This window comes from Triticum urartu, chromosome 3A (assembly GCF_056163025.1).
Source record: "Triticum urartu cultivar PI428250 chromosome 3A, HENAU_Tu73, whole genome shotgun sequence".
NCBI lineage: Eukaryota > Viridiplantae > Streptophyta > Magnoliopsida > Poales > Poaceae > Triticum > Triticum urartu.
This window is the reverse complement of record NC_141875.1, coordinates 468,788,811-468,800,984: the sequence shown is the minus strand read 5'-3', so window position 1 is coordinate 468,800,984 and position 12,174 is coordinate 468,788,811.

Here is a 12,174-nt window from a genome sequence, read left to right as displayed (position 1 = left end):
GAAGTGCTTAGCTTTGGGTTCAATCTTGCGGTGCTCGATCCCAGTGACAGAAAGGGAAACGACACATATTGTATTGTTGCCATAGAGGATAAAAAGATGGGGTTTATATCATATTGCATGAGTTTATCCCTCTACATAATGTCATCTTGCTTAAGGCGTTACTCTGTTCTTATGAACTTAATACTCTAGATGCATGCTGGATAGCGGTCGATGTGTGGAGTAATAATAGTAGATGCAGAATCGTTTCGGTCTACTTGTCACGGACATGATGCCTATATACATGATCATACCTAGATGTTCTCATAATTATTCACTTTTCTATCAATTGCTCGACAGTAATTCGTTTACCCACCGTAATACTTATGCTCTTGAGAGAAGCCACTAGTGAAACCTATGGCCCCGGGGTCTATCTTACATCATATTAATCTTCCAACACTTAGCTATTTCTATTGTCGTTTATTTTACTTTGCATCTTTATTTCTCTTTATCATAAAAATACAAAAAATATTATCTTATCAAAGCTATCAGATCTCACTCTCGTAAGTGACCGTGAAGGGATTGACAACCCCTTTATCACGTTGGTTGCAAGGTTCTTATTTGTTTGTGTAGGTGCGTGGGACTCGAGCGTGATCTCCTACTAGATTGATACCTTGGTTCTCAAAAAATGAGGGAAATACTTACGCTACTTTACTGCATCACCCTTTCCTTTTAAGGGAAAACCAACGCAGTGCTCAAGAGGTAGCAAGAAGGATTTCTGGCGCCGTTGCCGGGGAGATTCGCACCAAGTCAAGTCAAGATTTGACTCCCGACAACGAGCCATTTCTGGCACCGTTTTCGGGGAGTCTACGCACAAGTCAAGACATACCAAGTACCCATCACACACTCTTATCCCTTGCATTACATCATTTGACATTTGCCTCTCGTTTTCCTCTCCCCCACTTCACCCTTGCCATTTTATTCGCCCTCTCTTTTTCTGTTCGCCTCTTTTTCGCTCGCTTCTTGTTTGCTTGTGTGTTGGATTGCTTGCTTGTCACGATGGCTCAAGACAGTACTAAATTGTGTGACTTTACCAATACCAACAACAATGATTTTCTTAGCACTCCGATTGCTCCTCTTACCAATGCTGAATCTTGTGAAATTAATGCTACTTTGTTGAATCTTGTCATGAAAGATCAATTCGCCGGCCTTCCTAGTGAAGATGCCGCTACCCATCTAAACAACTTTATTGATTTGTGTGATATGCAAAAGAAGAAAGATGTGGACAATGATATTGTTAAATTGAAGCTATTTCCTTTTTCCCTTAGAGACCGTGCTAAAGCTTGGTTTTCGTCTTTGCCTAAAAATAGTATTGATTCATGGAATAAGTGCAAAGATGCTTTTATCTCTAAGTATTTTCCTCCCGCTAAGATCATCTCTCTTAGAAATGATATTATGAATTTTAATCAACTTGATCATGAACATGTTGCACAAGCTTGGGATAGGATGAAATTAATGATACGTAATTGCCCTACACATGGTTTGAATCTTTGGATGATCATACAAAAAATTTATGCCGGATTGAATTTTGCTTCTAGAAATCTTTTAGATTTGACCGCGGGAGGCACATTTATGGAAATAACTTTAGGAGAAGCTACTAAACTCCTAGATAATATTATGGTTAATTATTCTCAATGGCACACCGAAAGATCTACTAATAAAAAAGTGCATGCGATAGAAGAAATTAATGTCTTGAGTGGAAAGATGGATGAACTTATGAAATTGTTTGCTAATAAGAGTGCTCCTACTGATCCTAATGATATGCCTTTGTCTACTTTGATTGATAATAATAATGAATCTATGGATGTGAATTTTGTTAGTAGGAACAATTTCGGTAACAACGCGTATAGAGGTAATTTTAATTCTAGGCCGTTTCCTAGTAATTCCTCTAATAATTATGTTAATTCCTACAACAATTCTTATGAAATTTTTTAATAAGATGCCCTCTGAATTTGAGACTAGTGTTAAGGAGTTTATGAATTCGCAAAAGAATTTCAATGCTTTGCTTGAAGAAAAATTGCTTAAGATTGATGAGTTGGCTAGGAACGTGGATAGAATTTCTCTTGATGTTGATTCTTTGAAACTTAGATCTATTCCACCTAAGCATGATATCAATGAGTCTCTCAAAGCCATGAGAATTTCCATTGATGAGTGCAAAGAAAGAACCACTAGGATGCGTGCTAAGAAAGATTGCTTTGTGAAAGCGTGTTCTTCTAGTTTCTATGAAAATAAAGATGAAGATCTAAAAGTTATTGATGTGTCTCCTATTAAATCTTTGTTTTTCAATATGAATCTTGATAATGACGGGACTGAAGATGAGCTACCTTTACCTAGAAGGCGTTCCAAAAATTTGGAGTTTTTAGATCTTGATGCAAAAATTGGCAAAAGTGGGATTGAAGAGGTCCAAACTTTAGATATCAATGAACCCACTATTTTGGATTTCAAGGAATTTAATTATGATAATTGCTCTTTGATAGATTGTATTTCCTTGTTGCAATTCATGCTAAATTCTCCTCATGCTTATAGTAAAAATAAAGCTTTTACTAAACATATCATTGATGCTTTGATGCAATCTTATGAAGAAAAACTTGAGTTGGAAGTTTCTATCCCTAGAAAACTTTATGATGAGTGGGAACCTACTATTAAAATTAAAATTAAATATCATGAATGCTATGCTTTGTGTGATTTGGGTGCTAGTGTTTCCACGATTCCGTAAACTTTATGTGATTTGCTAGGATTCCGTGAATTTGATGATTGTTCTTTAAACTTGCACCTTGTGGATTCCACTATTAAGAAACCTATGGGAAGAATTAATGATGTCTTATTGTTGCAAATAGGAACTATGTGCCCGTAGATTTCATTGTTCTTGACGTAGATTGCAATCCTTCATGTCCTATTATTCTTGGTAGACCTTTCCTTAGAACGATTGGTGCAATTATTGATATGAAGGAAGGGAATATTAGATTCCAATTTCCGTTAAGGAAGGGCATGGAAAACTTTCCTAGAAAGAAAATTAAATTACCATATGAATCTATTATGAGATCCACTTATGGATTGCAAACCAAAGATGGCAATACCTAGATCTACCCTTACTTTTATGCCTAGCTAGCGGCGTTAAACGATAACGCTTGTTGGGAGGCAACCCAATTTTATTTTTATTCCTTGCTTTTTGCTCCTGTTTAGTAATAAATAATTTATCTAGCCTCTGTTTTGGTTGTGTTTTTTGTGTTTAATTAGGGTTTGTGCCAAGTAGAACCGTTGGGAAGACTTGGGGAAAATCTTTTTGATCTTGCTGTAAAAAACAGAAACTTTAGCGCTCACGAGAATTGCTGTCATTTTTATTTGGAAACTGATATTTAGTTAATTATTTTTTCAGATGATTAATAGATAAATTCCTCACTTCCAGCAATTTATTTTAGAATTTTTGGTGTTCCATAAGTTTGTGTTAGTTACAGATTACTACAGACTGTTCTGTTTTTGACAGATTTTTTTTCGTGTGTTGTTTGCTTATTTTGATGAATCTATGGCTAGTAAAAGAGTTTATAAACCATAGAGAAGTTGGAATACAGTAGGTTTAACACCAATATAAATGAAGAATGAGTTCATTATAGTACCTTGAAGTGGTGTTTTGTTTTCTTTCGCTAACGGAGCTCACGAGATTTTCTATTTAAGTTTTGTGTTGTGAAGTTTTCAAGTTTTGGGTAAAGATTTGATGGATTATGGAACAAGTAGTGGCAAGAGCCTAAGAATGGGGATGCCCATGTCACCCCAAGGTAAAATAAAAGGACACCAAAAAGCCTAAGCTTGGGGATGCCCCGGAAGGCATCCCCTCTTTCGTCTTCGTCCATCGGTAACTTTACTTGGAGCTATATTTTTATTCGCCACATGATATGTGTTTTGCTTGGAGCGTCTTGTATGATTCAATTCTTTGCTTTTTAGTTTACCACAATCATCCTTGCTGTACACACCTTTTGAGAGAGACGCACATGATTTGAAATTTATTAGAATACTCTATGTGCTTCACTTATATCTTTTGAGCTATATAGTTTTTGCTCTAGTGCTTCACTTATATCTTTTAGAGCACGGCGGTGGTTTTATTTTATAAAAATATTGATCTCTCATGCTTCACTTATATTATTTTGAGAGTCCTTTAGAACAACATGGCAATTTGCTTTTAGGCATAATAAAAACTTTCATATAAATGCATTGAATACTAAGAGAAGTTTGATATTTGATGATTGTTTTGAGATATGGAGATAGTGATATTAAAGTTGTGCTAGTTGAGTAGTTGTGAATTTGAGAAATACTTGTGTTGAAGTTTGCAAGTCTCGTAGCATGCACGTATGGTAAACATTGTGTAACAAATTTGAAACATGAGGTGTTATTTGATTATCTTCCTTATGAGTGGCGGTCGGGGACGAGCGATGGTCTTTTCCTACCAATATATCCCCCTAGGAGCATGCGCATAATACTTGGTTTTTGATGACTTGTAGATTTTTGCAATAAGTATGTAAGTTCTTTATGACTAATGTTGAGTCCATGGATTATACGCACTCTCACCCTTCCATCATTGCTAGCCTCTTCGGTACCGTGCATTGCCCTTTCTCACCTTGAGAGTTGGTGCAAAGTTCGCCGGTGCATCCAAATCCCGTGATATGATACACTCTATCACACATAAACCTCCTTATATCTTCCTCAAAACAGCCACCATACCTACCTATTATGGCATTTCCATAGCCATTCCGAGATATATTGCCATGCAACTTTCCACCGTACCGTTTATTATGACACGCGTCATCATTGTCATATTGCCTTGCATGATCATGTAGTTGACATCATATTTGTGGCAAAGCCACCGTTCATAATTTTTTCATGCATGTCACTCATGAGTCATTGCACATCCCGGTACACCGCCGGAGGCATTCATATAGAGTCATATCTTGTTCTAGTATCGAGTTGTAATCATTGAGTTGTAAATAAATAGAAGTGTGATGATCATCATTAATAGAGCATTGTCCCAAAAAAAAGAGAAAGGCCAAAAAAAGAAAGCCCAAAAAAGAGAATAAAAAGGGGCAATGCTACTATCCTTTTTTCACACTTGTGCTTCAAAGTAGCACCACGATCTTTATGATAGAGAGTCTCTTATTTTGTCATTTTCATATACTAGTGGGAACTTTTCATTATAGAACTTGGCTTGTATATTCCAACAATGGGCCTCCTCAAGTGCCCTAGGTCTTCGTGAGCAAGCAAGTTGGATGCACACCCACTTAGTTTCTTTTGTTGAGCTTTCATACATTTATAGCTCTAGTGCATCTGTTGCATGGCAATCCCTACTCCTTGCATTGACATCAATTGATGGGCATCTCCCTATCCCATTGATTAGCCGCGTCGATGTGAGACTTTCTCCTTTTTTTGTCTTCTCCACATAACCCCCTTCATTATATTCTATTCCACCCATAGTGTTATATCCATGGCTCATGCTCATGTATTGTGTGAAAGTTGAAAAAAGTTTGGGATTACTAAAGTATGAAACAATTGCTTGGCTTGTCATCGGGGTTGTGCATGATGATAGCATTCTTGTGTGACGAAAATGGAGCATGACCAAACTATATGATTTTGTAGGGATGAACTTTCTTTGGCCATGTTATTTTGAGAAGACATGATTGCTTAGTTAGTATGCTTGAAGTATTATTATTTTTATGTCAATATTAAACTTTTATCTTGAATCTTTCGGATCTGAACATTCATGCCACAATAAAGAAAAATTACATTGAGAAATATGTTAGGAAGCATTCCACATCAAAAATTCTGTTTTTATCATTTACCTCCTCGAGGACGAGCAGGAATTAAGCTTGAGGATGCTTGATACGTCTCCAATGTATCTATAATTTTTGATTGTTCCATGCTATTATATTATATGTTTTGGATGTTAATGGGCTTTATTTTACACTTTTATATCATTTTTGGGACTAACCTATTAACCGGAGGCCCGACCCAAATTGTTGTTTTTTGCCTATTTCGGTGTTTCGCAGAAAAGGAATATCAAATGGAGTCCAAACGGAATGAAACCTTAGGGAACGTGATTTTCTCAACAAATGTGATCCAGGAGACTTGGAGTGGGCGTCAAGAAACAATCAAGGAGGCCACGAGGCAGGGGGGCACGCCTACCCCCCCTGGGCGCGCCCTCCACCCTCGTGGGCCCCTCATTGCTCCACCGACGTACTTCTTCCTCCTATATATATCCACGTACCCCCGAAACATCCAGGAGCACCACGAAAACCTAACTCCACCGCCGCAACCTTCTGTACCCAAGAGATCCCATCTTGGGGCCTTTTCCGGAGCTCTGCTGGAGGGGGTATTGATCACGGAGGGCCTCTACATCAACTCCATGGCCTCTCCGGTGATGTGTGAGTAGTTTACTTCAGACCTTCGGGTCCACAGCTAGTAGCTAGATGGCCTCTTCTCTCTCTTTGGATCTCAATACAAAGTTCTCCTCAATTCTCTTGGAGATCTATTCAATGTAATCTTATTTTGCGGTGTGTTTGTCGAGATTCGATGAATTGTGGGTTTATGATCCAGATTATCTATGAACAATATTTGAATCTCCTCTGAATTCTTTTATGTATGATTGGTTATCTTTGCAAGTCTCTTCGAATTATCAGTTTGGTTTGGCCTACTAGATTGATCTTTCTTGCAATGGGAGAAGTGCTTAGCTTTGGGTTCAATCTTGCGGTGCTCGATCCCAGTGACAGGAAGGGAAACGACACGTATTGTATTGTTGCCATCGAGGATAAAAAGATGGGGTTTATATCATATTGCATAAGTTTATCCCTCTACATCATGTCATCTTGCTTAAGGCGTTACTCTCTTCTTATGAACTTAATACTCTAGGTGCATGCTGGATAGCGGTCGATGTGTGGAGTAATAGTAGTAGATGCAGAATCGTTTCGGTCTACTTGTCACGGACGTGATGCCTATATACATGATCATACCTAGATATTCTCGTAATTATTTATTTTTCTATCAATTGCTCGACAGTAATTCGTTTACCCACCATAATACTTATGCTCTTGAGAGAAGCCACTAGTGAAACCTATGGCCCCCGGGTCTATCTTCCATCATATTAATCTTCCAACACTTAGCTATTTCTATTGCCGTTTATTTTACTTTGCATCTTTATTTCTCTTTATCATAAAAATACCAAAAATATTATCTTATGATATCTATCAGATCTCACTCTCGTAAGTGACCGTGAAGGGATTGACAACCCCTTTATCACATTGGTTGCGAGGTTCCTATTTGTTTGTGTAGGTGCGTGGGACTCGAGCGTGATCTCCTACTGGATTGATACCTTGGTTCTCAAAAACTGAGGGAAATACTTACACTACTTTACTGTATAACCCTTTCCTCTTCAAGGGAAAACCAACGCAGTGCTCAAGAGGTAGCAGGGGGCGCCCCACCACTTGGCCGCCTCCTCCTCTCTTCCACTATGGCCCATGAAGGCCCATTAACTCCCCGCGGGGGTCCGGTAACCCCCCGGTACTCCAGTAAATACTCGATACACCTTGGAACCATCCCGGTGTCCGAATATAGTCATCCAATATATCAATCTTAATGTCTCGACCATTTCGAGACTCCTCGTCATGTCCGTGATCTCATCCGGGACCCTGAACTACCTTCGGTACATCAAAACACATAAACTCATAATACCAAACGTCATTGAACGTTAAGAGTGCGGACCCTACCGGTTCAAGAACTATGTAGACATGACCGAGACTCATCTCCGGTTAATACCCAATAGCGGAACTCGGATGCTCATATTGGTTCCTACATATTCTACGAAGATCTTTATCGGTCAAACCGCATAACAACATACGTTGTTCCCTTTGTCATCGGTATGTTACTTGCCCGAGATTTGATTATCGGTATCATCATACCTAGTTCAATCTCGTTACCGGCAAGTATCTTTACTCGTTCCATAATGCAGCGTCCTGCAACTAACTCATTAGTCACATTGCTTGCAAGACTTATAGTGATGTGCATTACCGAGAGGGCCCAGAGATACCTTTCCGACAATTGGAGTGACAAATCCTGATATCGATCTATGCCAACTCAACAAACACCATCGGAGACACCTATGGAGCATCTTCATAATCACCCAGTTACATTGTGACGTTTGATAGCACACTAAGTGTTCCTTCGGTATTCGGGAGTTGCATAATCTCATAGTCATAGTAACATGTATAAGTTATGAATAAAGCAATAGCAATAAACTAAATGATCAAAGTGCTAAGCTAACGGATGTGTCAAGTCAATCACATCATTCTCTAATGATCTGATCCCGTTCATCAAATGACAACTCATGTCTATGGCTAGGAAACTTAGCCATCTTTGATTAACGAGCTAGTCAAGTAGAGGCATACTAGTGACACTCTGTTTGTCTATGTATTCACACATGTACTAAGTGTTCGGTTAATACAATTCTAGCACGAATAATAAACATTTATCATGATATAAGGAAATATAAATAACAACTTTATTATTGCCTCTAGGGCATATTTCCTTCAAGGCGAAGTAATTGGATTTCCCGACCAGGTGGGAGGGGCCACAATATTAACTAACCAAGGGAGGACCAGACAGGGACTGTGAACGTGATTTCCTGAAACATTGAGGGGTTTTCCGCAAACGAGCCGGTCTGACCAGGTGTGCCACGAAGTAGCCAGCTGGACGCCAATTGTCCGTCTCTGATTGGCTGTGGACTAGTTGATCACATAGTTTGCAAGTTTGTGGACTAGTTGATCACATTTTCCAAGTTTATGGACTAAACCATCACATCCAACGCAAGTTTTTGGGTCTCTAGTGCTCTTGCCTCTTTCGCCTCGTTGGTCGATCGCCGACCACTTGCTTAGAGAAATCAGAATCATTTCTGTTTCACCTGCTGCTATATAATCATCAGGTTTACTATTCAACGTGTCTGTGCAAATGTGATCCCACCCACTTATCTGATTTGCAAGAGGAGAAGAATTCTGAACCCTACTTTCTACCTCATCCTCAATCCAGCGAGTTCTTTGTTCTGAGGACCTGCTCTCTTGATCATTTCCCGTGCTCGGACGCTGATAAGAGCAACTTTGGTAGAGTCGCCATATCGGCGAGCGTCGTCCATCATATAGGAGCGTGCTTCTATGTGTAGAGAGATGATGTATTGATAGGGTGCTGGCGCACGTATATATATTACAAGGGAAGGCCTCTACCTCAACTATACAAGACTAGAAGGTGGGCCACAACTCCAATACACGTGCAATACAAAATATATACTCAACACCCCCACCCCCCCCCCCCCCCCCCCGCAGTCGAAGCATCGCTGGAGACACAGAGACTGGACCGAAACTCCTCGAAGATGGGAGTAGACAATCCCTTAGTCATCACATCAGCAAACTGTTGCGTCATCGTCGCGTGGAGAACCCGAACACGGCCAAGGGCAACCTGCTCGTGCACGAAGTGAATATCGAGCTCAATATGCTTCGTCCGTCGATGGTGCACCGAGTTGGCGGAGAGGTAGACCGCGCTGACGTTATCGCATTAGACAAGAGTGGCATTGTGAACATCACAAAGAAACTCCTAAAGCAGCTGACGTATCCAAGAGCACTCGGCCACAGCATTAGCCACAGCGCGATACTCTACCTCGGTGCTGGAGCGGGAGACCGTGGGCTGCCGCTTCGATGACCAAGATATCAACAAGGGCCCAAGGTAGACGCAGTAGCCTGACGTAGAGCGTCGCGTGTCGGGGTAGCCAGCCCAGTCAGCATCCAAGTAGGCCACGAGGTCAGTGGAGGCGGAGGCCATCAGAGTGAGTCCCAAGGACATGGTGCCGCGTATGTAACGGAGAATACGCTTCACCAGAGTCCAGTGAGAGTCATGCGGGGCGTGCATATGGAGGCACACCTGCTGAATAGCGTACTGCAGGTCGGGACGACTCAACGTCAAGTATTGTAAAGCACCAATGGTAGAGCGATAAAACGCTCCATCGGACGCGAGAGACCCCTCCAGAGCAGAGACCTTCGCCTTCGTGTCGACGGGAGTGGGCGCCGGCTTGCAATTAAGCATACCGACACGCTCAAGGAGCTCATGGGCATATTTCTGCTGATGCAGAAAGAAGCCGTTAGCCCGGCGGATCACCTCGATGCCGAGAAAGTAGTGCAGGGGCCCCAAGTCCTTGAGGGCGAACTCATCACAAAGACGAGCAGTGAGCCGCTGAAGGAGATCGGGGGCGGACGCTGTGAGGATGATGTCGTCGACGTAGAGCAGCAGACATGCAGTGTGAGCTCCCTGATGATACACAAAGAGTGAGGCATCGGAGCGAGTGGACCGAAAGCCCAGAGACTGCAGGAAGTAGGGGTGGGCAAATAAACCGAGGACCGAACACCGACACCAAATAAACCAACACCGAAGCCGAATAGACCGAACACCGAAAATTCGGTCATCTGTACGGTCCTGAGATGTGAAAAACCAAAATTAGTTCGGTGGTCTCGGTTTCCACACAGGATTGACCGAACTGACCGAATACACCGAAATGCTCTGCATTGGCCCAAATAAACTAGCAAAGCCCAGCAACCCATGTGACCCAATTAAATACACAGCCCACCCATGCTGTACAAAAGCAATAGCAAGGAAAACTTCTGGTCCCCCATTCCTAACCTAGCCGCCACAGGTATTTCTCTCCTTGAGTCTTGGTCTCATCCTCCCCAGCCGGCAGTGGAACGCGGCAGCCAACGCCGGCAGTGGAGGCGGCGTGGCCGCCTGCAGCCAGCGCCAGCAGTGGACGCGGCCCGACCATCTGGCAACCAGCGCCCAACGCGTGAACGCCTTATGTCTTCCCTTCCTTAGTTTCTCATGTGTCTGCGTTGACTACATCTTCTCTTACTAATCTCCTTAACCATCCAGTTGGGATTATCTTTTGGTGGATTCACATCCTCATCAGGACATACGAGAAGTTCTTGCCTATCCGATCTATTTTTGCTTCCCATCTTTCTTCCACAGCTCAGATTTTCAGAGAACGTTTGCAGTTTTCCTTGCTGTCAAGCAAGATCGGTTTCATCAGAGTTAAACCGAGGACCGAACCGATTTTCCGGTTCACCGAAGCCTCGGTTAGGAGTTCCTCGACTGACCCATCGGTCATGTTTATTTGAAAACCGAATTTCTCAATAACCCGAGGAACCGAACCGATCGGTTCGGTTGGACCGAATGCCCAGGCCTAGCAGGAATGCTGCGATATGCTGGTACCAAGCCCGAGGCGCCTGCTTCAACCCTTAAAGAGAGCGGGAGAGCAAGCACACAAAGTCGGGGTGCTCCGCGTCGACGAAGCTAGTAGGCTGCTCACAGAACACCTGCTCAGCGAGATGACCGTGCAAGAAGGCATTGGAAACGTCCAACTGATGCACAGGCCAGGCGCGCGAGACGGCCAGCTGAAGGACAGCGCGGATCGTGCCCGGTTTCACAACCGGGGCGAAGGTGTCGGTGAAGTCCATGCCCGCATGCTGCCGAAAGCCGCGAACCACCCATCGAGCCTTGTAGCGCTCAAGAGAACCGTTCGGGCGAGTCTTGTGGCGAAACACCCACTTGCCAGAGATGATGTTGGCACGGAGGGGTCGTGGAACAAGCTGCCATGTGCGGTTGCACTGTAGGGCATCGAACTCCTCCTGCATCGCAGCCAGCCAATGGGGATCCCGAAGGGCGGCATGAGCGGAGGTGGGGATGGGTGATGGCGTTGATGTCGAGGCAGCGCACGCATACTCGTCGAAGGAGTAGCGCATGCTCGGCCGATGCACGCCTGCACGGGCATGGGTGACCGGGCCAGCAAGGGCGGCGGGGGCCACGGCCACGGGGGCACCCGCGGCGGCGGGGGCCGCGGCGTTAGGGGCCGCGACGGCGCCAGCCGAGCCAGCCGTGGAGGAGACGACGGGCGAGGTCAAGGTCGAGCCCGGCGTAGGAGTATCAGTGCTGGCCGGGGTGGCGGGTGGGGTGCCCGCTGGCTCGACCTCGGGCGAGGGAGCCGGGGACCCGGGGGCCTGGTCGGACTCAACCTCGGGTGAGGGAGTCGAGAACCCGGGAGGGGGCGGCAGAAGGCGTCGGGCCGAGGGG